The sequence below is a fragment of the Periplaneta americana genome, chromosome 5 (genome assembly GCF_040183065.1).
Source record: "Periplaneta americana isolate PAMFEO1 chromosome 5, P.americana_PAMFEO1_priV1, whole genome shotgun sequence".
Taxonomy (NCBI): Eukaryota; Metazoa; Arthropoda; class Insecta; order Blattodea; family Blattidae; genus Periplaneta; species Periplaneta americana.
Window position 1 is genome coordinate 87,543,993 of NC_091121.1, and position 26,223 is coordinate 87,570,215.

A 26,223-nucleotide genomic window follows, 5' to 3' on the forward strand; every position below is an offset into this window, starting at 1 on the left:
GTTTTCTCGTTCTTAATGTTTTCTCGTCCCTCTCTACCTCTCTCATTTTTTTTGTCTCTTTTTCGTTTTCTCGTCTCTTTTTCCTTTGTTTTCGTTTTCTCATCTGTTGTGCTTTTTGTCGTCCCTTTTGCTTTACTCTTTCTCGCCCCTTCTTTTTCTTCTATTTTATCTTCCCTTTTACGTTCTCTTTCATCTTCCCGGTTACTTTATGCCTTCTCTTCACTTCTCCTTTGTTTCCTCTTCTCTTCTATTTTACGCTTTCTCTTCACTACCTTTTCGACGCTTTCTCTTCATTATCTTTACGACGCTTTCTATTCACTACCTTTACGACGCATTCTCTTCACTACCTTTAAGACGTTTTCTCTTCACTACCTTTACGACGCTTTCTCTTCACTTTCTACCTTAACGACGCTTTCTCTTCACTTTCTATCTTAACGATGCTTTCTTTTAATTTTCTACCTTTACGACGCTTTCTCTTCACTTTATTTCTTCACCACGCTTTCGCTTCACTTTCTTCCTTTACGACGCTTTCTCTTCACTTTCTACATTTACTATGCTTTCTCTTCACTTTCTACATTTACGACGCTTTCTCTTCACTTTTTACCTTTATTAAGCTTTCTCTTCACTTTCTACCTTTATTAGGCCTAAGCTTTCTATTCACTTTCTAACTTGATTAAGCTTTCTCTTCACTTTCTAACTTTATTAAGCTTTCTCTTCACTTTCTAACTTTATTAAGCTTTCTCTTCACTTTCTACCTTCATTAAACTTTCCCTTCACTTTCTAACTTTATTAAGCTTTCTCTTCACTTTCTACCTTCATTAAGATTTCTCTTCACTTTCTACCTTCATTACGATTTCTCTTCACTTTCTAGCTTCGCTCTTTTTTCACTTCCTCTTTTACGCTTTCTCCTCACTTCCTCCTTTGCACTTTCTCTTCATTTCCTCTTTTACGCTTCCTTTTCATTTCCTTCCTTTGCGCTTTCTATTCGCTTCCTCCCTGTACGCTTTTCCTTCACTTCCTCTCTTTGCGCTTTCTATTTACTTCCTATATTGTCCTTTTCAATCACTTTGATGCTTCATTTGTTCTTATTTGCATTTCCCTCCACTTTTCACTTTATATCTCGCTTTCCTTCTTGTACGTTCTTTCTCCTGACGTAGAACCAAGTCATGCTCCTCACTAGGTATGGAGTGTAACTTGGAAATTAACTGTCACATAAAAATGTAACCTTCTTCGTTCCCCTTGATTTTCTCTAGTTCTACTTGTATTCCTCTTAGTCTCTCTGATTTGCGTGCTGCTCGCTAAGAACTCCTTCTACATACTGTCAAGATATGCAACAGAGTAAAGTTATGTAGCTACCTGTTGATTCGTTATCATATCTTTTCTGCTCTTTTTCCATATGCATATATTCGAGAATTATTTTAAAAATTCGAAATATCTGTTTTCCAGTGACAGTAAATCGCACTATTTCAGATGTCACTGAAGTATCGTCCCCCCTGTTCAGATTCGTGTAATTGTTTTGTTACGAAGATCAGAATTCGCTGAGTGACAGGGTTATCGGGACGTGCTTGCAACATGTTGAACATGTAGGGCTTTCTTTTCATTTGTGCAACTGATAGTGTAGTAAATGATACTCAGAGTGAAGGATTGAGTGCCGGTAGTGAAAAGTGTGCTACATGAATGGTGCACTTGTTTCATGTGTGGCTTTGGGATGTAGCTGGGCGTATAACATGCGAGCATGGCAAATAAGGACGCTTGATTAATTGGTTTGAAGTCCCGTGACTGTCAACACGTCAAAACCAACCGCCGCAAACTGGAATTAAAACTAGACTACCTAAAAATAGACCCGGTGTATACTCACACCAGGTGCAATGATGTCGACAGATGAGGCGAAACTCTGCCCCTCACAATCAGTGTTGATTCTCTTGTCACATTCTGTGTTTGAAAGGAAGTGGTGCATACCGGAAATGCAATGCAGAGAGTGCGTAATGAGTACCAGGCTAGTCAGTAATGCACGATACTGCATTCCCAGCTGCAACTTCTTCTGATCTTGAAGATGAATGTCCTCCGCTATCTCCCTACAGTAGGTGTGTGTGTCTCCAATTACGTATTCAGTGGATCTATGTCCGATTCCCAAAACAGGAAAATAGGGGTATAATCTAGTTGATTGCGATAACATGCTGTATTCTGTAATTATTTTTACTTACATTTACATTAAAGTATTTGTAAATGGTTGGGAAGCACCAACAGAAAAGAAAATCAAATAAATAATAGTAAAATTAATGAATGTTTTATAATAACTTTAAATATAAAGCATTTTATCAAAGGACTTTGCTCCGTTGATGCTGATCACAAACTGAAATCTTAACATTGATTTTTTTTGTTTGTATAGATGAAATTAATTGGGATCATCAGTGAGGTTTTAGGCGTAATAGATCGATTATTAATGATATATTTTGTATTCGACAGATATTGGAGAAAAAATTGCAGTATAAGGGTACAGTATATCAGTTATTCATAGATTTCAAAAAGGCATATGACTCGGTTAAGAGAGAGGTTTTATATAATATTCTTATCGAATTTGGTATTCCGATTAATTAAAATGTGTCTCAGTGAAACTTAAAGCAGAGTCCGTATAGGCCAGTTTCTATCTGATGCGTTTCCAATTCACTGCGGGCTAAAGCAAGGAGATGCACTATCACCTTTACTTTTTAACTTCGCTCTAGAATATGCCATTAGGAAAGTTCAGGATAACAGAGAGGGTTTGGAATTTAATAGGTTACATCAGCTTTCTGTCTATACGGATGACGTGAATATGTTAGGAGAAAATCCACAAACGATTAGGGAAACACGGGAATTTTACTTGAAGCAAGTAAAGCGATAGGTTTGGAACTAAATCCCGAGAAGACAAAGTATGTGATTATGTCTCGTGACAGAATATTGTACGAAATGGAAATATATAAATTGGAGATTTATCTTTTAAAGAGGTTGAAAAATTCAAATACCTTGGAGCAAGAGTAACAAATATAAATGACACTCGGGAGGAGATTAAACGCAGATAAATATGAAAAATGCGAGTTATTATACGATTGAGAAGCTTTTATTATCTAGTCTGCTGTCAAAAATTCTGAAAGTTAGAATTTATAAAACAGTTATATTACCCATTGTTCTGTATGGTTGTGAAACTTGGACTCTCACTTTGAGAGAGGAACAGAGATTAAGATTGTTTGAGAATAAAGTTTTTAGGAAAATATTTGGGGCTAAGAGGAATGAAGTTACAGGAGAGTGGAGGAAGCTACGCAACACAGAACTGCACGCATTGTATTCTTTACCTGATATAATTAGGAACATTAAATCGAGACGTTTGAGATGGGCAGGGCATGTAGCACGTATGGGCGAATCCAGAAATGCATATAGAGTGTTAGCTGGGAGGCTGGAGGAAAATAGACCTTTGAGGAGGCTGAGACGTAGATGGAAGAATAATATTAAAATGGATTTGAGGGAGGTGGGATATGATGATAGAGACTGGATTAATCTTGCACAGGATAAGGACCAATGGCGGGCTTATGTGAGGGCGGAAATGAACCTCCGGGTTTCTTAAAAGCCATTTGTAAGTAAGTATAGCACTATTAGTATCATGAGCTGTTGCTAGAAAGCCAAAAGGAGGACAACAATGGCAAATGAAACTTTTAATAGAAAAACGAGCATCTTCTGTGGACCTCTATAAAAAAAACTAAGGAAGAGATTGGTGAAATGCTTCGTGTGGAGTGTGGCATTGTATGGGCCAGAAACACGGACATTGCAATGAAGTGAGGAGAAATTACAAGAAGCATTTGAAATATGGATATGATGAAGAATGGAGCATGTTAGCCTACTGTACTTGCAAGTTATCTTGAACTTCCTGAGCGGTGACAGAGGGGCAGAGGGAAGGAAGCGCGTAACGTGGGTGGAGCCAACTGAGTTCTTTGCGCATGCTCAGCATCATAATTTCTTGTCAAAATCATATAACCATTTCCTTCACTGCATACCAGTAGTGTTAACATGGAGCAGCAACCACAGGGTAGTAATTATGGTGAAATTACACCACCGTGGAGAAAAAGTAACGCTGTTATTCACAGCGGAGAAAGAGAAATTATCGAAAATATAATTAAGTGTTGCGAGGAGAAAAAATTAAACAAATATTTGCAGGAACTTCTTGATAAGAATATGAGAGATCGGCTAAATACTCTGGCAAAAGTATTAGTTCCGTGAAGAGGATTAAGAATAATACTGAATTACAACGGAATGAACCTCACTACCCTGGGAAAGAATATGTATGTAATGTTTCGAAATTATTGCTATAATAGTTATGTACAATAGTATGTGTATTGTAAGCGACATAATGAATTACTATTATAAGTTATTATTTTGTTATAGTTCTACAAAAGATATTATTTCATTCCAGAATTAGGACTTGTCTAAAGTTGAAGTGGACGACTTCGATCAACTTGCCATTCGGGATATAATCGAATTCTATCTTGTTCAGAAAGTAGTACCTACGATTAAGAAGATAATTCCGAATGGATGATGCCATTGACGAAATAATAATTTTGGACCGAACGATGAAGACGATGACGATGACGATGATGGTAGCGATGATAGCGATATGGATTGTGTATAATTGTATATTAACGTAAATTCAAAGAATAAGCCTGTAAAATATTGTTATAAGAATATGTACATATCAGCTGTAGGTATAAGTCATGTAGGCCTATATAATATTTAGACATAGCTGTAGTAACTCCGCCATTGCCGGTCCCCAACCCGGTTGAGAGAGGAGTGTACACACGAGTATATTTAAATACTTACTCATTACGGGTTAATTAAAATCTGGTACGAAACCATGTTCTCCTCTGAAAACCGGAGTGCCGTGAGATGATGTTAGTATTGAACCAAGTTCTTTTGCAATAGAGAGTCGTAAAGTGAAAGAACCAACGTTTTCTTAAGAGAGTCACGTTACCTGAGGGAGGGGCAACCTTGCCGTGCCATTACGTTGATGAGTACATGCCGTACCGAACAGTTCGAAAGACATGTAAGGTTCAAGATAACTTGCAATAACAGTAAATGGACGGACAAAATAAGAAATGAAGCAATAGCCTACTAGAAAGAGTGGGTGAAGAATTAGAGAAGCTGTAGCTGATCAGGAAGAGAAACTGAAATTGGCGGGGTCACTAGCTAAGAAGAAACCGCTTACTGAATAATGCACTGGAAGAAATGGAGAATGGGAAAAAAGTTTGGGGCAGTAGAACATATCGGAGAACTTTAGGGAGGCCGAGACATAGACGGGAGGATAATATTAAAATGGATTTGAGGGAGGTGGGATATGATGATAGAGACTGGATTAATCTTGCACAGGATAGGGACCGATGGCGGGCTTATGTGAGGGCGGCAATGAACCTTCGGGTTCCTTAAAAGCCATTTGTAAGTAAGTAAGTAAGAACATATCGGATGATAGACAACGTTTACATGTATGGGTCGTATGCAGAGACTAATGAGGAGGCAGAAAATACGGACACTTGGATAAAACTGGTCTGGAGCATGTGCACACCCTGTAGTAAATTGTTTTCGTATCGTCTTTATTGTTTTCTTGTTGCTTGATTTATGAACATTTTCTCTCTTGAATGCTATGTTCTTTCATGTGGCCGGTCAAGTTTCCTCACACTGTACGTAAGCGCTGTAGGCCTACTTTGATTTCTGTTTCTATAACCTACACTAAACTCCTTCTCATTGTGAACATCTGCGTACGAACATTGGAGAGTGAGGGGTTGGTGGTGTGAAGGGAAGGTGTCCACAAAATACGGTCTTCAGGAGCATCACCTCCGATCTGCTACTGCGCTCACGCATAATTTCTTGTTCGCTTGACAACACGCGGTCAAATCATTAGCCACTGGTCAACACATTCACATGCACAGGGTGCTTCCATCTACTGACTAGGAATGATTCAGGACAAAGCATATGGTATCGTCTTAAAACACATTACAGAAAGAAAATAATATTATTTAATATTTGTACAAATTATATTTATTTATACAGGGACATCATTTTATTTTACTTCAATTTTTATTGTACCTGAGTTTTTCAATGTACTTCACTCCCACCCCTTCTACTACTAAACTTCCAACCGTTCTCCACACAGAACCGAGACCGCGTATGCAGTACTGAGTTAGTCAGTATAGTACGTTCCAGAAATATGTTCGCGTTTTCCAGTGACTAAAGAGCTTTCAATATTGAATCATATTTTCGCACAGGTACTGTCGTCCGTTTCGCAGATGACTTACAACTCTATATACATTCCCGACCAGACGAAATTGATGCAACTATTGGCAGACTTAATCGTGACTTGAATCAAATTTCTTCATGGACGAATAAGTTCGGACTTAGGTTAAATGCTAGTAAGTCACAAGCTATAATAATTGGACATAAGCGACTACTAAACACAATGAACAACAGACATATCCCAATCGTTACAGTAAATAATGCCACTATTCCGTACCAATCTGTCGTCAGAAACCTTGGCGTTTACTTAGACGAAAATTTAAATTGGGAATGCCAAATAAGGGAAATATCCAAGAGAGTATGCTATACCATGCATTTTCTTAACCCGTTCAGAAACTTCTTCCCGCCAAAATTGAAACAGACTTTAGTCCAAACCCTCGTATTACCACTGTTTGACTATTGCGACATAATACTTACAGATTTGACAACTGACCTTTCGAACAAGCTACAGCGTGTGCACAGTACGTGTGTCAGATTCATCATCAATGCTCGCAAATTCGACCATATTACACCTTCGTTCAAATATTCATCCTGGCTGCGACTCAATAACCGTAGATCACTTCATTCGCTTTCTCTTCTGTTTCGAGTTCTCCACACTTCTACTCCAAATTATCTTCGTTCTTGTTTAACTACTTATCCTGCAATCACAATCTAAACACCAGGTCACAAGAGAGCCAAATCCTAGCAATTCCTCCCCATAGAACATCCCACTATTCATCCTCTTTCACTGTCTCCGTCCCTCGTGAATGGAATTCTCTACCTCAGAAGATTAGGGGCTGCCAGACAATAACTACTTTCAAGACAAAGCTAAACAATTTCTTACTGACGCAGACAAATTGAAGTTGTAATTATAATCATAATTGAGTTTAATGATTTAATTATATTTAGGTATGATTATTATTATTAATGTTATTATTAGTACATAATTATTTCATTGGAGTGTTGGGAAGGTAAAAGAATTGTTATGTATGTATTGCATTGTATTGCCTTAACTCTGCCAGTTAAAATAAACTGGTTAAAATAAACCATTATTATTACGTCGCATCCCGGTTTCCCCCACCTTCCTCTGTTCGCTCCTCTGTAAAGTCTAGTAGCTGGGCTATCTTTCCTCTTTTCTGAGAACATTAATTTCTGTTAGGAATTGGACGTCTACGTAATATTGTACAACTATTTAAAATAACTTAACTAAAAGGGCCTCGTTAAGTAATTAACTCTCACGTGATTCCCCCCCCCCCTTTCTACGACCCTGCGACAAAACCACTTGAACGTACAGTAGATAGCATGTCTGAGTAATTTTATCTTTTCGGATCGAGCAGAAGTGAAGATTAAATTTACAGTACGTAAGGTACTCTTTAATAGAATAGGTATAGAATTATTTCAACATGAGTTACTCGTACGAAGGACGAAACTGGTAATTGGAATTAGGTACAATAGTCTATACTGCGATAATATGCACAAAAGTACTGAAGCCTGTATCGAAATGAACGGCCACCATTTTCAAAAATGTGTTTAAATATCCATATTATGATTATTTTTCAATTTAACTTCATTCTGTATATTGTACGCTAATGTGCTGTAACAGTACAATATACACTGCATAATTAATATGTCCGAATGGTTAGCTCAATTCGTGAGTAAAAACACATTGTTAATACAGTACTGTATTTTGATTAAGCAAAACCCTAATGAAAATTATCAAACTCAAAATTGCGATATTTCCTAGTTTACATAAATGGATGAACTACTTTTCTTCCCTCCTATACCTAGTAAAGTGATTTGTATTTTACGCTAGTATCATCGAACTCCAGTCTTGGAAGGGGGAGCAAGCGGTGTTTCCGGTTCTAGACCTTTAATCCAAAGATTTAGACAGGTTAATATTAAAAATGTTAGTAAAAATAAAATGATGTCCCTGTACTATATACATTTTAAACTTGAGATTTTATGATTTTAGATTATAAAATTTTTGCATGTTTTTTTTAAGGTAAAATGAAAGTTGTCAACCATGTTGGCTGTCTTGAGAGGATGTGTCAATATTATCATCCTCGTACCACATTGAAATGTGCAAATTTAGTGGCAACTAGGTGTTTGTGGAAGAACGAGCAGTCTGTGAATAATTATTGTGCGGTAAAGGTAAAGTGTTTTATAAGTTTTTGTTTCGAAACTAAAAAATATAAACTTTTCTAGGTTAACTGTAGAAGAACAATTGATTATTAAAAATAATAGAAGACCTACGCCATCAGTAAATTTAGTACGGAAAAGTAAGTGAAAGGGAGGAAGCTGAATCGAAAATTTAATATCGATGTTTATGAAAAAAACTCTCGGATTTGAGGATGTGAAATTACAAATAGGGTAGACTTAGTGCTTTGGCTATACTGTCCATTGAAAATAAACTCCTGAGAGACATCCTGAACTTCAACGAGAAAGAAGCTCGCAGTGAAGGAGGGAAGGGTAAACTTTTCATGCAGGCATCTATGCTAAAGGTACGGTCTATGGCTTGTTTTGAGAAAATAAATATTTAATAACCGATATTATAGTAATTTTCATGCAGGATTATTTATATGTTATTTAAATTATGGTTTATTTAAAGACGCTCGCAACTGACATTAGCTCATAAACTATTAATTTGTGGAACCATCTTCACTGGAACATTTTTTGCTTTTCTTTCTTACCACTTTTCATCCCTACATTTTTTACGATCACTTCTGAAACACAATATAGGGCGCACGGCAATGGACCAAATTGTATTTAAGTATAAAATGGTTTCGGAATATGTATTATATGTCTTTCTTGTGTTAAAATCTATCGTACCTGATTGACATGTTTCGGTCTGTTATTGACCTTCTTCAGAATTGTTAACCAGGTACGATAGATTTTAAAACGAGAAAAACATATAATATATATTCTGAAGTGATATAGTGTTAAAAGTTGTGTAATCAAGATGTATAAAATGATGTTGATGGCGGAAGATGTTGAATGAACTGTATTCTTTGAAGTCAGAATGACTTAATTATATAAGGCTAAACCGGGCATGTTCAGAGTGGGCATTTCTAGCCTTTAAACGAGTGCAAAAGTGACGTAGAATATTTTTTTAAACTTGTGCCTGCGCGCGATCTGAGATTCTACGTCACTGTTGCACCTCGTTTAAAGGCTAGAATTGCCCACGCTGAACATGCCTGGTCTTAAACCATGGTGGATTGTGATGATGACCATAATTCAGTAACTACGCAATAGGATATGTCTTTGGCTTGAAATAATGTAGAGGGGAGAAATTCGGGTTTTACTTTTTTATTGTATATTATCTTTAGTTTTTTATTGTATAGCGATGATTATAGGGCGGAACATGGAGCATCCCTAATCCCTATGCATTGCAGACTAAAGAAGCTTTTTGTGCACCCGTGATGGATTGAGTTGCGTGTAGACTTATGCTGCAACATTACACACTCCTTTCCAGTCTTCTAATACATATCTCTGGTACTGATCTGCCTTTCATCATAGTTTTACATAAGCCTATATAGTTATATTCCTATCGGTAGGAGAGTAAGTACGCACTTATATCTGTGATCCAGAACTGACCTACGAGTATTCTAGAACCCACCACCACTTCTAAACGACATTTCATACAAGTTGAGGGGATGCGAAAGCATTTCTTTCCCCTTCTACTTGCCCAGAGTCCGTTAGCAACAAAACGGTAGCTGTTACCTCTTATACCTGCACCCCCCCCCAAGTTGTACACACAAGAAAATAAAATATTAAATAAAGTACATAAGTGAATATAAAATATAGTGACACAAGTTTGACAATACATGTTTGTGTATATTTTAGTGTCGTTCTTATAATATTTCCAACTAATAATAAATTAAATGAAGAAATATTAGTTTGTATTATGTCAGGGAGAGTGACACAGTGCAGATGTTCCGTTGTGTATGCTTAGAGTAGCAACTAGTGGTGAAGAAAACATTTATCTTCTGCTCTCAGCAGCTTTTTAATGTGCCAGTTGATATAAATAGCAATAAAATGAAATATTAACACTTAGTATAGGCTTTCGAAATATAGATTACCGGTAAACATTTTCAATAATAAAATTTTGTCACTATGTTGAAAGCCAATTAGTCGAACGTTAGTAAGATGGACAGTAGCAACTTCCCCTTCACTGATGGTAGAGAGTGTGAGTAGAGGGGAAAGCCTATCAACCAAACTGAAATGGGGTTTACCAATCTTTCGACAAACGTGAAGAACATACTGTACTTCAACCAGGAGAAAGTCTCAGGGGAATGAGACGCAACAGGGTAATGCTGTGAATGAATGTTGATGTCATAAGATGTCATAAGGTCACACACGTGGGTACACGCATCTCCATTGGCTAACTCTCAAAGCACAAACGATAACACTGATACACACATACTTACTGTATACTAGCCTAGTTACAAAATTAGATCACGATTAATCTCCTGGTCTTTTAATCCCTCCATACAAGAAATAGCTTTATGCAGGAAAGCGCATGTTTTTGAAACTGACGTTATAACGGTAATATTATCTATCTACTTCGCTCCAATAGATGACGCAATAGTAAGCACATTCCTTTCACAGTTAATCTCCTGGTTGGAGAACAGTAGACTGCAGCTAATAACGGTTCTGCCGTCATGAACACACAGTAGATGTCTTATTTTTCTAAACTGAGATGATAATGAAAAAGGAATTAGGATACTCTTGCCAAAATGACGAAGGGAAAAACGGGAGAACTCCGACAAAACCTCTCACAACTTGCTTTGTCTACCGCAAATACATCTCGATCGCTGAGATTTGAACTGAGGTCTGCGGTGATCGTAACCCAGCGCTCTGTTAACCGAGTTATCAAGACAGGTGAAAGAATATAGTCTGAGCGGTATGGGAGATCCCACTGATTAAAACTGAAGGCTTGTATGGAAATAAAGGAGAGGAATATGTCAGCCCTTGTAGCTTCATGTGATCAGTCCTGAACGGAAGCGGGGAGGATGCGGGCGGGGCATCGGTTGTGTTCCGGGACATGAATAAAACAAATATGGTTGGGGGAGTTGTACTGTCGATATCAATGAAAACACGCAGGTTCAGACACAGAATGTCACGTATAAGGTACATCATTCTACCTTGTCATGCTGTACCGTGAACTGGGACGAAATTCTGTAGCTGTTACATCGTTGATGCGTTCACTTCCTCATACTCTTTGATTCAATTATGTAACATTGGAATCGTGGATGTCTGTCTCGTGTTGTATTACATTATTGTATATTACGTAATATGATTTATCACACAGGTTTATCAATAAACAATGCCACACTTGCCAATCCCAATATATTTAAAATGATTTGACAGATATGCATGGTTTATGTCTCAAGATACACAGGAAGATTACTTTATTGTATTTCGATTTATCATCGGTTTGAAAGTCTGCATATGAGGTTGTTGGATGCTAAACTCGTCTTATCCAATGTTTAAAAAAAATGGGTTAGGCATAGTTGATGTTATGATGAAGGATGAGTGAAACGGAGAAAAATTCTCTCCGGCACCGGGATTTGAACCCAGGTTTTCAGGTCTACGTGCTGACGCTCTATCCACTAAGCCACACCGGATTCCCACCCCGATGTCGGATCGAATTCTCTCAGTTTAAGTTCCACCTCTTGGGTTCCCTCTAATGGCCTAGTGGCGGAAATATCGTGTGTACTTCGGTACATCGTAATAATATATGATATGCAAAAAATAATCACTTAGTGATTTAAGACGGCGCTTATTCCGTCGGATCCCGGCCACTTAGTCACTCATAACAAGTGCATCTCTCCACATGTGTTGACATTGCGGCACTCTCATACATCTATGACGCAATGCATGAGGATAGGCCACTAGAGGGAACCCAAGAGGCGGAACTTAAACTGAGGGGATTCGATCCGACATCGGGATGGGAATCTGATGTGGCTTAGTGGATAGAGCATCAGCACGTAGAGCTGAAAACCCGGGTTGAAATTCCGGTGCCGGAGAGAATTTTTCTCCGTTCCACTCATCCTTCATCATATGATGACGCAGAATTTCTGCACGGAAATATCATATGTAGGCCTACTTCGGTACATCGTAATAATACAGTATACATGATGATGTTCACTACGGTATGGAAATGTTCCTACATCGAAACTTGCCAGCCACCGGCGTGGCTCAGTCTGTTAAGGCGCTTGTCTGTCAGACTGAAGTTGCGCTCGGGCGCGGGTTCGATGCCCGCTTGGGCTGATTACCTGGTTGGGTTTTTCCGAGGTTTTCCCCAACTGTAAGGTGAATGCCAGATAATCTATGGCGAATCCTCGGCCTCATCTCGCCAAATACCATCTCACTATCACCAAACCCATCGACGCTAAATAACCTAGTAGTTGATACAGCGTCGTTAAATAATGAACTTAAAAATAAAAAAAAAAAATCGAAACTTGCCTATTTACAGTTTTATGAGATCTCGAAAATCGTTATTAAATGCATACCTCTCCTAATCTGTTGTAAAATTTGTTGCAACCTTCCATAAAGTTCTGATTAAATACGTCCTTATCCCTGGGATGCATGTTTAATGAAAAGTCTGAACCAAAACTTGTCTTATACTGAATTTAAAGAATTTTATTTTCAAAATGCTGCATATTTCATCTGAAGCAATACCCAATTCCAATAAAAATCTGAAATGTTCTCTGTAATTAATTTGTAGAGCAATCACTCATTCTGCAGTTTCAATTATTCTGAAATAATCACATCATATTTTATTTCTTCAAACCTTGCCTTGTCAAAATCATTAAATAGCATAACTTGTTTTATCTAAAAACAAAATTCAGTTTATGCTCTTGTTTTGGAGTTTTGATTTTCCATAAAGTAAGGGTTTAATACTATCATACAATGTAATCTAATATCATACGTTTCCTGTTTTAGTGAGCAGTAGTTTAGGTTTCTGGAGTTTTTTGTTTTTGTTGTTCTATTTTTTGGCGAATTGTGGAAAATAATTGCATCTAAAAACCTCGTATTTCAAAACAATTTCTACGTTTTCGTGGAGTATTCAAATCTATTTCAATACGCTTACGTACTAATTACGATCCGCCCGATCCCTGTTTTCTTGCAATTTTCGATATGTATTGATGAATATGAAGGAAATTAGATTAGTTACCTAGAAAAATGGATAATACAGTCTGATTCGTTTGAGTATGGATAATATTAATTTATTATTATAAAGCTATTATGATAGTAGGAAATAGTAATATGCGTTACAAGAGCGGTATGTTGACGTTTTCATGTTCGAGGAAAAGATTGAAAAAGCGAAACGTAGTTGAGCTTTTTTAATTTCCGAGAACATGAAAACAAACATACCGCTCGTGTATCGTACATTATTTTGTGCGAAGATCGTTTATTACATACCTGAAAGAGGAATTTCTAATTAGTTGCAATGAAATCTCCATCTTGGTTTCTGTTCAATGACGGCAACTTTGGAAAACAAATATATCTATCTTCAACACTGTTGCTATAAAATGTTTTCTGTGTTTACTATATTCCAGTAGGCCGTGATATATGTCTGTCTTCCCCCCCCCCCCAGTCTATAAATGCGAACTTAAAACAAACGGTAAGGTTATGTAATGATTTATTTTTCATTTTAATATTTTAACAATATTATTTATATAACATATTGCAGTAATAACATCGGCATCTGGAATCTTGTTGATTTTTTCACGGCTTCCTTAATGTTACTTGCATTACAAATGCAGTAACTTTTGTGCCAGATCGTGCGTATTTGCTTGCTTTCCGCACAAAACCAATACGCGGTAAGTGTGAAATACCACATTCAGTATTCCCAGCGTAACACACAACGATTTCCCTCTTCTTACCGCTTAAGCGCCATATTCATTTTACTGCTTTAGGCTTTTAACATATTATTTTTAGAGACGTTTAACATAGTAATAATTATAAATTGGAAACTTACCACTGCAATTTCACCTAAATTGCACTGTTAATTATTGTTTTTAAATATTTGCGAAAATTAAGTAAACTCTACAACACCACAAAAGTTACTGCATTTGTAATGCAAGTAACATTAAGGAAGCCGTGAAAAAATCAACAAGATTCCAGATGCCGATGTTATTACTGCAATATGCTATATAAATAATACTGTTGAAATATTATAATGAAAAATAAATCATTATATAACCTTACCGTTTGTTTTAAGTTCGCATTTATAGACTGGGGGAAAAAAAAGACAGGCGTATATCACGGCCTGCTGGAATATAGTAAACACAGAAAACATTTTATAGCAACAGCGTTGAAGATAGATATATTTGTTTTCCAAAATTGCCGTCATTGAACAGAAACCAAGATGGAGATTTCATTGCAACTAATTAGAAATTCCTCTTTCAGGTATGTAATAAACGATCTTCGCACAAAATAATGTACGATACACGAGCGGTATGTTTGTTTTCATGTTCTCGGAAATTAAAAAAGCTCAACTACGTTTCGCTTTTTCAATCTTTTCCTCGAACATACCGCTCTTGTAACGCATATTACTATTGTGGTGTTGTAGAGTTTACTTAATTTTCGCAAATATTTAAAAACAATAATTAACAGTGCAATTTAGGTGAAATTGCAGTGGTAAGTTTCCAATTTATAATTATTACTATGTTAAACGTCTCTAAAAATAATATGTTAAAAGCCTAAAGCAGTAAAATGAATATGGCGCTTAAGCGGTAAGAAGAGGGAAATCGTTGTGTGTTACGCTGGGAATACTGAATGTGGTATTTCACACTTACCGCGTATTGGTTTTGTGCGGAAAGCAAGCAAATACGCACGATCTCGCACAAAATTTATTGTGGTTATATTATGATTAAAAGACGGGAGTTTCCATATAAACAATCAACAATGCATAATCTGAAAGACAAATGAAAATCATAGATGGTTAAAATGGCTACTACAAATCAACAGCGGACACAATGTGTTCTTTGGTATGCTAAATTTGAGAGTGTTAAAAGAGTTCAAAGAGAATTTCGATGTGAGTATGGTGTGCGTAATGTACCTAAATACGATTCCATAATGTTATGGTATCGAACATTTGTAGAAACAGGTTCTGTGTTAAAAAAAAAAAAAAAAACATTCAGGAGGTCGCGGGCGAAACCCAGTACGAGAAGCAGCTATTCTTGGCTTAGTCCCCAAACTCCCCAGATCTAACTCTTCCTGACTTCTTCCTGTACGGTTTTGTTAAAGACATCATCTATTCACAGAAACTCAGGAACATTGATGATCTGAGAGTAAAAACTACTCAAACTTTTCAACAAATCAACCCTCTGCTAAACTGACATGGACTGAATTGCATCACCGTTATGAGTTGTGCAGGGTGCGCAATGGGGATCATGTTGAGCTCCGAGGAATCTCCCATTTTCAGTGTTGTGTGCACGAAGTTTCAACAAATAGTAAATGTTTTACAGTGTTTTCATTTTATCCATACTCAAACGGATCATCCTGTATATTATTAAATTATCATCCGAAAGAAAGACTAAATATAGGACGTCCAAATAGAAGATGGACATAATTTTCAAAACTATTGTAAAGACGAAACAGGTAAAAACTTTTTGAACTCGGAATTGGAGAATGAAAAGAATAAGAAGAAGATAAAGATGCATCATTCTGCCGACCTTTAATGCTACGAGTTCACCTCAGTAGACCTATTGTCGCGTCCAAAAAAGGCATCTTCTATATGTTTCGAATTCCCCATACGTCTCCACTGTCTGTAGAAGAATGGTTTGAGATAACACTATAAGCATATTATTATTATTATTATTATTATTATTATTATTATTATTATTATTATTATTATTATTATTATTATTATTATTCCACGTCTTGGTATTTGTAATGCTTCAGTATTCTGGATGTTTTCTGCAATAAGAATACTGGCTTAGTGCTTTTCAGAGGGGAGAGCGGAAGAAGAATCATCTCAAATTCGTATTTTATTTCAATAAAAATCCCCCACTTAGGGGAAATTCCTTCCCTTCTCTGTAGTAAATACGATTTAAACAATAGTAGCAGCGGTAGTCGTTCTGAGGCTCATGTTATTTAAATTTAATGTGGAGCCACAGGTAAGGGACGGGCGTGCGTCACTCTGTGTACATCAGATTCAGGCTTTAAATATGTAACAGCTGAAATCAAAATAAAGGCTGGTGTAGCAGCGTGGATTACAGCCGCATTGTATTGTGCATTTCACGGAGCTGTTTCTTTTTTTATACTGGGTATTCACTGGAGTGGCAGATATGTGGTCTGACCCCGCACCTTAAACAGAAGCTTCGTATCTTTTTTTCTTCTTTCTTCCCGTCTCCTCTTTGATACTTGCTTCGCAGCGTTTCCTTTAGTTTTGCTTCTTTCCAACTATTTTTTCTCACGCGTTTCTTTTGTCGTTTTTGAACTTTTATTTACTTTAGTTTATTTTTATATTTTCTTTCTTATATCATTTCCCCTACTGTTTTAAATTCTTTTCCTGAGCTTCTTTTGTCTACTGTTGAAAATTAATTTTATACATTATGTCCGGTTTTCCTTCTCTCTTTTCATTTTCTCTCCCTTCTTTCCTTTCATCAACAATAATTTCTTTTCTGCGATTTTATTTGTCCTCTTCCAATTTATTTCTTTTTCTACTTTCCATTTCATTTTATTAATCTCCTTTTGTTTCTATTTTATGATAACCTTTAGTTTTTTATATTCTTTCGCTTCATTTATTGGACGCTCTTTTGTTTCATTTTTTCATATCCCTCCTTTTCCTTTCTTTGATATCCATTCTATTCCTTTGTCGATATGCCTTCCATTTCTTTCTCTGATATCTTTTTGTTTCCTTTCTTTCATATTCGTTTATTTTCTTTGACATTCCTTCGCTCCCTTTCCCTGATATCCTTTGATTTCCTTCCTTTCATATATCTTCGTTTTCTTTCTTTGACATCCTTTAGTTTCCATTCTTTGACATTTCTTAGTTTCCATTCTTTGATATTATTTGATCGCCTTCCTTTGATATAACTTCGTTTCCTTCCTTTGATATCCCTTCGTTTCCTTCTTTTGATATCCTTTCGTTTCCTTCCTTTGATATTCCTTCGTTTCCTTCCTCTGATATCCCTTCATTTCCTTCCTCTGATATCCCTTCGTTTCCTTCCTTTTGATATTCCTTCGTTTCCTTCCTTTTGATATTCCTTCGTTTCCTTTTGATATTCCTTCGTTTCCTTCCTCTGATATCCCTTCGTTTCCTTCCTCTGATATCCCTTCGTTTCCTTCCTTTTGATATTCCTTCGTTTCCTTCCTTTTGATATTCCTTCGTTTCCTTCCTTTTGATATTCCTTCGTTTCCTTCCTTTTGATATTCCTTCGTTTCCTTCCTTTGATATACCTTCGTTTCCTTCCTTTGATATACGTTCGTTTCCTTCCCTTGATATACCTTCGTTTCCTTCCTTTCATATCCCTTCGTTTCCTTTCTTTGATATCCCTTCGTTTCCTTCCTTTTGATATACCTTCGTTTCCTTTCTTTGTTATCCCTTCGTTTCCTTCCTTTGATAGTCCATCGTTTCCTTCCTTTTGATATACCTTCGTTTCCTTCCTTTTGATATACCTTCGTTTCCTTCCTTTTGATATCCCTTCGTTTCCTTCCTTTTGATATTCCTTCGTTTCCTTCCTTTTGATATTGCCTCGTTTCCTTCCTTTTGATATCCCTTCGTTTCCTTCCTTTTGTTATCCCTTCGTTTCCTTCCTTTTGATATCCATTCGTTTCCTTCCTTGATATCCTTTGTCTCTTTCCTTTGATATGTTCTGGTTTTCTTTTTCTGATAACGTCTTCATAAAGTTGCATTATGAACTTGTAGAATTTTCTCCTACTTTCTGACATTCCACTAGTGACCTTTGTTTTAAAAACTCAGTATTTTGGTGCATGGTGCGGTGGGGGTGGGGAAGTTAGAGAAAAATTACTAATTTCATGATGATTTTGGAAGATTTTTCGCAGAATGAAGTGCAGATTTAAACGAAATGCAATATTACTGAAACATAGATGGGCGAAGTGTCTTATATTTCAACGAATTTATGTTAAAGTAATAGTGCTAACATTTTAGGTAAGGAACTGTAGATACTGTAAAATATGAAAAGGAACCAAAAGTGTTGATGGAAGACTGTGTAGTTTTTTGATCCAAAAGGAGCATCTTCTGCGGGCTTCTATAAAAGGAACTAAGGAAGAGACTAGTGAAGTTTTTTTGTGTGGGGTGGGGCACTGTACGGAACAGAAACTTGGGCATTACAACGAAGTGAAGAGAAACAACTACACTCTATACCAGATGTCTTTGGAGCAGATATAAACAACGGAACGAAATTCAAGAGAGCGCGGTTCACACGATACTAAATGTCTGTGTATGAATTAAGTGACAGACTACGTTCATATAACGAAAAGTGAAAATTAAAGTAATGTGTCTTTGAACATATCTTCTTGCATCAGTCACTAGTTGCACTGCTGTCGTCTGCTCACACACCGCACAGATGCTAGACGCAGTAGAACTGCAGTAGTGGACACGTCTCTGAATACGTCTCGTAACCAGGATATGAACGCGCTAGTGTCTACAACGCTCTCAGCTAAGTAATGACTCGCCAACCAAGGGGAGCGCAGCGATAACATTAGATGCATCGAGATCCTTGTTATGGTCTGGCCCAAAGACATCTGGTATAGAGTGTAGAAGCATTTGAAATGTGGATATGGAGAAGAATGGAGCGTGTGAAATGGTCAGAGTAAGAAATGAAGCTGTGCTAATAAGAATGGATAAAGAAAGAACAATGCTGAAACTGATCAGGAAGAGAAAAATAAATTCGCTGGGTCCTGGCTAAGAAGAAACTGCCTACTGAAGTATGGTAAACGGAAAAAAAAAATCGGGGCAGAAAAAGATATCAGATGATAGATAACAGTAAGTTATTACGTGAATCTTTTTTGCGAAGACAGTAAGGTGAAGGTGGAAAATAGGAAAGATTGGAGATTTCTGGGTTTGCAGTAAAAGCTGCCGTTCAATTGAAAACTACCAATGAATGTTTCGGAGCGTTTGTCTCAACTCCCAAGCAATTATGTGCTACAAATGTGCATTTTCGTAAAAAGTTTGAAAGAACATTTTTGCAGTACTGCACTACTTTTTCTGTACTACATAAATGAAAAAGTAGAAATGAAATGCAACATTAGTCGAGTTCGATAACGTCTGGCATACAAGCAACCGTCAAACGGGGACTATCGCGGTTAATTCTTCTCTTTGTGAACTGGCCGCTCTTTCACAGTGCCTCCACAATTGGAAATCACAGCTCGATGGGCTGGCTAACACAGATATGGCTCCAGTGACCCAGCAACGCAGGTCGCGCGGCGCGTTTCATTTGTCTCGATATCCCAGCAACGCGTAGGCGGAAATCAGTTTTGCATTTCTAGGCTCGCTTGCATCCGCGCTAGGAGCAGCTATTAAATTCACCCGTGTCTGTCTGTCTGTCCGTCCGTCTGTCAGTGCGCCAGTGTGGATGTAACTCGATAGGAGAGTGATCGTCCAGCCATTTAAATTTCTATTCAGGCCCGACGATTGTAAGGGTTGTCGAAAGTTTTTATTACTTTCAAATTATGCGAAGAAAAAAGGGAGCGTTTCGAGTCCATCGGACATTGTGCTTGGAGATCGTAATGGACCTGCCTCTGGTCAAAAGCTCAGGCTCGCAGAAACCCGTTATTCACCTTTGATGAAGCCAACTCACCACGGAAAAAAGAAAAATAAAATAAATAACGATTTTGTCTGCTTACATGCTAGTAGCCTGGTATGAATCGGAAACAATAAAAACTGTACCGCGTATTTAGCATATTTTGCATACTTTCATTGCATAATGAAATATTGATTTTGGTTAATATTCTGGGCTAGCTCAACTGAACCTGAACATAGTTTTGTGAAGTGAACTTACAAATTTTAATGCAGTCTACAAACAAGTAAGAAATTTGTTCGATATACAGTATCTATTAAACAGGTTATGAAGCCACTTCTCACCTTCCACAAATTGTTTACCACTTTCGGCTATTTTAACCCTCTCAATTCAACTGCTCTAGAATTTCATTTATGGACATCGAAGGGACGTAACAATCTGTCCACATCTGGGAGGTGTCCTTTATTGGGAGGGAGGCTCCCCAATCTAACAATAAATTTATAATATGCATTATGTATCCCTTCACGCTTTAAATGAAATGTATTACTGTAGTTTAATTCTAAATACAGTATACTAAAGTAAATTCTTTGCAACTTTGAATTGCACTAGATACAGTAAGACCAAAAAAGGAAAATACAGTACTGTGCCATGCAGTTTTATTCTGGTCTACAATTATGCAGTACTGTAATTTACAGTTTTCAACTTAACCCTTATGTTCAGGTGCCACGTCTCTCGAAACAGAACAACTGATTGAAGTGAAGGGAATAATTCTACTAACCCTATCATGTGTCGAATACAATTTCACGATCTCCGAAACCTTGGACCCATCAGACAGGTCAAATTTGATGACTTTATCCACCCGCTTCCAGCTAACAAGGGGTAGCCGGCTGGGCTGGTGGTAGCCTACGAGACTCTTATTTTCTTCTTTCATGTTAAGGAATTTCTGTACTAAATTTTCCATTTTTGTAACACATTAGGTCTTGAAAACCAAGTTTGTCCACAGTTAGGAGGTAAAGCAAGCTGTAGGACTCTGAACAGCTGTCCATGTCCGTGTCTGAGAGTGTCCGTAAACGAGAGTTAAATTTATCATTTTTTCTATATTATTTCAGTTGGGACATAAAAATCTGTCCGTATGTGAGGAGTGTCCATATCATGGGGGTGTCCGTAAGGGGAGGTTTCACTGTACTTATCTGTTTTTTTTTTACTCCAAGAATATTTATTATTTAGGATATTTTATGGCTTAATGCATTTTTATATAAGGTGATTGAAGACCTCTGAAACAAACTCTGGGATCGAGAGATCTCGCAATGGAGATCATTTTTCGAAAAACAATCCATGTTCTCCGATGCCTAGTTTAGGAGCTAAGCGACATCGAAAAAAAAGACAGATTTTAGTTACATTAACAACTATGACATTAATTATTTTTCAAGTATGTTTTCTGACAAGTTATAGGTGTTCAAAATGTCTACCCTGAACCTGATTACATTCATAACACCGTAGGCCTGTGTCGAATTTGATCAAAAGCAGCTAATACTGGCATAGTCTGTTCTTCTCCGGCGTTAATTCGAGTGATTTATTACTTCACATGTCTCAAAAAAAAAAAAAAAAAAAGATTAAGGGCGTGAAGTCGGGTGATCATCCTGGTCACGCAACAGGTCCGGCTCTCCCTATACCTTGCTCCCCGTAGATGTTGTTCAGATGTGCTCATACAACCAGGTTGAAGTGCGTTGGGACATTATGTTGAATCACATGTCCCTTCACATCGTAAAGGATGCATCCTCCATGAGCAGCGAAAGCCTGTTCCGAAGAGCGCTCCATTCAAACGGGACAGCGAAATGACAGGAAACTTGTAACCTGTCCGCAAGGGTACTTGAAAAAGTAAATGAATAATTCAGTCCATAATCAACTGTAAATGTCACTAAAACCTGCCTTTTTTATGTCGCGTGGCTCCTGCACGAGACATCGGAAACATGGGTTGTTTTATGAAAAATGATTCTCATTGCGAGATCTGACGATCCTCAGAGTTTGTTGCAGAGGTTCTGAATCACCCTGCATACAGTATAATAAAATTGGAAGTTTTTATTGCACCTAGATTTACTCACTATGTACAAACAATGAATGAATTAATTAAATTAGTTTAAGGGCAGACTATTCTGTATTTTTTGAAATATCAGAGAAAATAATTCTCTTTCCTTGAAATATAACCCAGAAAGGAAACTGTTATTGCATCAACTGTTAATTATTATTTTTAGAATTAATTTAGTTTCATCACCTGCTGAAGTGAAAAGAACAAGAAGCAAAATTTTACAAATACAAATAGTTACTCTGGAACTTAAAACATTTTATCTTGAAGGCAGATTCGTTAATATACGCCCCTGTTCGTTATCATGAAACCACAATTTAAAGTCACACAGTATAGTGTGCACTCAATGTTGGATCTTTGACGTCTGTCAACCCACTTGAGGTATGTGGACATGACGGGAAGAATTGACCCGGTATCTGGAGTAGTTCCTGGGTAGCTCAGTGGTAGAGCGTTGGCAGTCTTAGCTAAAGGTCCATGGTTCGATACCCGCGGAACAATTTTTCACTTTAAAATTATTCAAATCATCTTTATAGGAAGTTAAACATAGAAGCCAGATTTGTATTTTACCCACAGTCTACAAAGCAGTTTATGGTGTATTTGTTTCATTTGTTTATTTTTCAAAGTACGAGGCGGATCCAGAAAGTAAGTTTACCTATTTAAAAAAAAAAAAAGAACACACACACTTTCAGGAAAACATTTATTGGCAACAGGTACAGCAATGTTTCAGCTATTTTTCAACATAGCCACCATCAGAATTGAGACACTTGTCGTATCGTGGGATCAACGTTTGTATCCCTCTGTCGTAGAACTCTGCCGCCTGTGAATGGAACCAGCGTGTGACAGACGTCTTCAGCTTTTCGTCGTTGCCAAAACGCTTACCGGAGGACAGGAATTTCTTGAGGTGCAAGAAAACGTGAAAATTGCTGGGAGCAAGATCAGGACTGTAGGGTGGATGATCAAACAACTCCCAGCCAAATTCCGTCAAAACAGCTGTTGTGCGCCGAGCCGTATGTGGACGAGCATTGTCATGGAGGAGCACAACACCTGCAGTAAGCATTCCACGCCTCTTGTTTTGAATGGCACGTCGCAATTTTCGCAGTGTTTCACAGTAACGGTCAGCGTTCACTGTTTCACCTCTTGGAAGGAAGTCAATGAGCAGAATGCCCTTCCTGTCCCAGAACACCGTGCACATCACTTTCCGTACCGACAGCGTCTGTTTGAATTTCTTCCTGACCAGAGATCCAATATGCCGCCAATGCATTGATTGCTGCTTGGTTTCCGGGGTGAGGTGCGAAATCCAAGTCTCATCGCCCGTGACGATTCTGTCGAGGAACTCGTCGCCGTAATCGTGATACCGTTGCAGAAATGTCAGTGCTGCTCCTAAACGTTGCATTTTGTGTTCGGGTGTCAGGTTTTTCGGCACCCACCTGGCACACACTTTTTTGAACAGCAGGTGCTTAGTGACAATCTCATGCAACAAGGATCGCGATATCTGCGGAAAATGGCTGCTCAGCTCCGTAATCGTGAAGCGACGGTTCTCCATGATACACTGCCGCAACAGCTCAACACGATCATCATTGATGAGGGACGGTCGCCCACTGCGCTCTTCATCATGGACACTTTGACGACGTTCGGAAAACTGCCTACACCAGCGTCGCACCATCTGCTTACTCATGATGTTCGGCCCATAGACCTGACAGAGTTGCCGATGAATTTCAATTGGCGCAATGTTTTGTGCATTAAAGAACTTTATCACCGACCGAACCTCGCAGACGACGGGAGAAGGAATAAGAGCTTCCATTTCGGACCACTGCTGCCACGCTACTGGCACCAGGCGGGACCTGTCCGGCTGGCATATGATTGATACGTCATAGATCTGTTACGCATGCGCAATTGACACGGCTAATTACGTTTACTTTCAAGGGGAAAAATCGGGAAACTTAATTTCTGGATGCTCCTCGTACATGTTTACTTTGTATGCAATAAAACACTATTACTGCAAAATATTTCCTACTAGAAAATAAAGACGTGTTCTATAAGCTGGAGCCATCCACGAACCCAAGCAATAAACATGATAAAAAATAATCAATATATAATTTTGAAATAATAATTTTAATTGTAAAGGTAACTAAAATACCAAGGATAGCATATCTAAGTTACTGGAACATTTCGGAGTATATAGATGTAGATATCATTAATAAAATATTATATGGAGTCAGTAAAGACCTCAGGTAAGTGTCTAAGTATCAATAGAGCTGGAAACCATTTCGAACACTCCGATTGGGATCGTTAAGATCGGCTAACCTCACTTCTTTCATCTGAAAACGAAGGTACAGCTGTAAAAAAAATTGTGATCGCACTCGTGAACAGCGAATAATTTCAAAGTCGACAGAGGATTAAGGTGATGTTACAAGATGCATACGTTTACAGAAGCATTTTTGGAACTAGGATGTTTAATTTATAATTCATCTTGATATAGTCAGCTAAACCCAATACTAATGTTGCTACATATCGATATATTAAAATTTTCAGTCCTTTGGCTTAACGCAAAATATAAAACAAGTTACTCAGTGGTTTATATATTTAAATTTGTTGTATTATTCTACTAACGTTTTCACCTTCCTAGGAGCATCATCAGGTGCAATAGTGTTTACAATATCAAATGTCTAAAATCAAGTATAAAAGAATATAACCACATGTTCAAAAGAGCGCATCATAATAGAGTAATAGTATAATGCTTGTAGAATATCAAACATTGCATACCATTAAACAAAATATTAAAATGAACATACAAATTTTATATATTAAGGCATAATCTGGGTCAAAGTATATCAAATTCACAGGCCTAAATAGCTATTAATTGTGTGTTATGATCATTGTGTAAAGAATGCAATATGTTTTGTTATAATAATTATATTATGTATACTTTAGTATTAAAACATAATATATAAAAAGTTGAATCAAAATGTAACATTAATAGACTATCATAGAGAACTGTTAACTATCTCATATATAAACATATTGTGTTATAGGAAATGAGGGGTTCAGAACCATAGTGGGCCAAGCGTCATTTACTAAAACCATAGGAAACAAGGGTTAAAATGAAGTTATCACCATAATTCAATGGAAACATATAGCAAGTAATATAAAATATACACATTCAAGCTAAATGATATGTCAATTTTCATTAAACTATGGTATTCACTTAACTTTAACCCTTGTTTTCTCCGTTTTTAATAAATGGCGCTTGGCCCATAATGGCTCTGAAATCTTCAAATGATCTTCATTACTGAGATTAAATATTTAGAGAACTTATTTATGTATTAGCGTATGCATTAATACATCATTAAACGTTGAACAGTAATAGTTTAATATAATGCAGACGTATCGCTAAATGTTGAGTCGTAAATGATCAAGAGAAGTCAAAAATTGTAGTTCTGATGGGGCAGGTAAGATGTTTACAATATTCAACTAATAGTTATCGTATGCTCAACTATATCTGTAACAAATATTTTATTGTAATGCATGAATTTGGACAAAGATATTGGATAAAATTTACGTGTAAGGTTATATTACTAATTTCTACTTACATTCAAAGCTTTTCAACTTGGTTCTCCTGCGCTACATTAAGTTGAAATATCAGATTTCCCTTCATCCTATCAGTGACTAAAATTAGTCAATCCACATTAAATGTCTGTTAAGACCAACAGAATTCTCTCATTTTCATAGGCGATTTTATCTGCATTTGAACATTGTAGCCCCAACGTTTCAAATTGAATTAATTTTCCCTGAAATATATCAGCAGCAATTAAGTTAATTTTGAAAAGCCTCGACTCCCTCGCCTTCACACTCTGTTTGTTTCCTTCTGTCGTTGCGCAACTGGGCGGACACTCGTGGTTTCCATGGATACACCCCAACGTTGAGCCTTTTCTATTAATTTAGAAACTGTTAGCAGATCCTTATCGCAATGGCAGCTAAAGCGGCTGAGAAATTTAGGAGATTCTTTTGATGAAAACTTCCATTAAATCGTTACCCGCGACCTCCAATTAAAGCGAAAAGCCTGTCGTCTGTTTTCTAACTGTGAATCTGAAAGAGGGGTACTTAATGTGAGTCCGCATTTGAAACTAAACT

The 26,223-nt window shown here is 37.3% G+C and overlaps 1 protein-coding gene and 1 pseudogene across 3 annotated transcripts in view; both read left to right on the forward strand.

Moving 5' to 3' along the window:
* LOC138699959 (uncharacterized) overlaps positions 1 to 26,223 on the forward strand; it is a 599,613-nt gene that overhangs the window by 87,743 nt on the left and 485,647 nt on the right. The window lies entirely within an intron of this gene.
* LOC138700565 (cytochrome c oxidase subunit 1-like) overlaps positions 1 to 26,223 on the forward strand; it is a 33,056-nt pseudogene that overhangs the window by 5,996 nt on the left and 837 nt on the right.